Genomic DNA, 2,463 nt, shown 5'->3' on the forward strand with positions numbered 1-2,463 from the left:
GACAACCCAAAATGTGATGTCCACATTTGTGGACGACAGGTCCTAGGAGGTTAATCACAACTGATCCAAAGGTAAAAAAAAAGTTTGCAAATCGCAGGTACAAGGACAAAACTCCTCTTTCACCCCACTGCCTGGCTACTTCTGCCAGCTAGATCTGTTACTAAACAACTATGTTCACTGTTAAACATTAAAATATTTTAAATGCTGATGCAATGTATGAGTGACGTACGCTTAAACAAGTTTAATTAACATTAACACAGGCGCTGACGAAATGTTTTAACAGCGCATTCGTATAATTTCCATAGCTTTACTTCAGCACTGAGTCTTGGCAGGACTAACAGATCTTTCCTCATTCATGCCATCATAGTGACACCCAATATTTGTTTCTCTAATATTTTTGGAGAAAATACCATTTTCTTTCTCACTTTGTTGGCCGATGCTTCGGGAAACCAAACATGGTGGGAGACAAAAACAGCCCCTCTCACAGGAATCAGTGCAATTAGTCATCGCACAGGTCGCTCACAGAAGCATCCTTTCACTCTGAGAACTATGAGAACAAAGGCATTTAAAAACATTTCTGTGATAAGTATAAAGCTACTTATCACACTCACTTATATCCATCCTTTCATTCTGTAGCTTTAACTCTGCGTACAAATGCAAAAAAAAACCTCATCATGTGTGGAAACAGGGATCAGTTTCAAATGTTGCGCTTACTCAGTGCCACAGAACAGAGTAAACACATGTTGTTTTGAGTTTCACAAGCATGGAAATCAGGCACAGCTTTTGCTAACAGCAAAAACCTTTAACTCTTCTACCAAAAGCATCAGCGTCACTTTCGAAATAAACCCCTCTAAGAAATTAGGCAATCTCAGTGGGCTGGGTCACGTGACGCAAATGGTGGAGCAATAGCTCGTTGTCTTTGTTCCTGCAGCTTGGTATCATTTCAGTGAAAGTGCAGTGACACCCATAGTGTAGTGCAAACCACTACAGTAAAAATGTGATGGAGGTGTTTAGGTGGAGATAATAATGTGACAGCAGTTATTAAGAAAAAGTGTGTGTGTGGTTGTCTGTGAAGGTTCTCAGTCATCCAGGTCATCGTAGTTTGAGGAGCCTGGAAAGAAACGCATCTGGACTTCTTTAAGTTGCTTGAAGACGTTTCACCTCTCATCAGAGAAGCTTCTTCAGTTCTAAGGTCAAATCGTGGAGAGTCCCAGATTGTGGGAGTGTCCCCCCCCAAGAGGGACAATGGACCCCCTAATAACCCTCCACCTAATCACACGAGCCAAGGTGTGAAAACGGGTGTAGGTCACAATCAGCCAAGGTTTCGGGTGTGTGTGGTTATTGCAGTGTGGAGGTTGGAGAATTACTAATATTCACTGAAAGCTCAACTTTAGTGTTTGATGTTGAGAGAGTTTCAGTCACCCCAGAGCAACCAAGCCAACGTGGTGGACAAAACGCCACCTTCTATGGGTCAAGACGACGCTGACAGCAGGTGGACTTTTATGATCTGGGCCTTGATACTCCCAAATAATTACATGAATTTGGGATCATGAGGGCAGCAGGTTGTTTATTTCCCAGCAAAGCCAGAGAGCTGCATTTGAGTTGCTTATGTTTTGTGCGTTAGGTTTCAAGTGACCTGTGACAAATGTTGTTCAACTGTTACTAATTAACTATAGTATAAAACTGCCAAAGGTTCATTTTTCATACTTCTGGATCAGTGTTTGTACAGAAATTAGTAAACCAGAAAAAGAGCTGTTCTTTGAACATATTGTTTGTATCCTTGGAGTCCAAACGGCAGCACTGATCTGCAGCCATGTTTCGCTGGAGCAACTTAATGCAAATGTATTTTCTTCAGCTGATTTCAGATATTGTCACTACAATTTCATCTTGATCTGGATCCTGAACTAGAGAACTCTTTGGAAGCTATAAGCGTTAGGCTCAAGGACATACCATTTAAGGGCCCCTTTTAAAACCATTTAAGGGACAGTGAGGGCCGGGCCCTCCGGAGTGGTTCAGACTGAAGTCTCAAGGTAATTTTCTACGTAGGTCTCGGTGTTTAAGATGACATTTGTGCTACATCAGGCACTAATGCAGCTAAATGCACGAATCTTTGATGTTTTCTTTGTCTATTTATTTTTGTTTCTCTGTTTTTACTTTTTTTTCTTTTCTTTTCTTTTTCTTTTTTTTTATCTCTGGCAAATCTATGTTCTGGCCTTAAACCTAAATGAAGGCTACATATTTTAACAGTAGCCTTTTTATATAATTTTTTGACCCTTTGGATTCAGTAAATATACTCTCAGAGGAAATGAATAATCATACTTGAGACTACTTGACTTCAAGGATGGGATAAATAAGGACAGATAATCTACTGACTGACACATAAAGCAATAAAAAGTATACCTTGTATACTGAGGCAGTTGGTATTTTGGAGAAAGTCAATTAAATTCAGAAAAGTTATATGAC

The sequence above is a fragment of the Neolamprologus multifasciatus genome, chromosome 10, assembly GCF_963576455.1.
Source record: "Neolamprologus multifasciatus chromosome 10, fNeoMul1.2, whole genome shotgun sequence".
Classification (NCBI taxonomy): Eukaryota; Metazoa; Chordata; class Actinopteri; order Cichliformes; family Cichlidae; genus Neolamprologus; species Neolamprologus multifasciatus.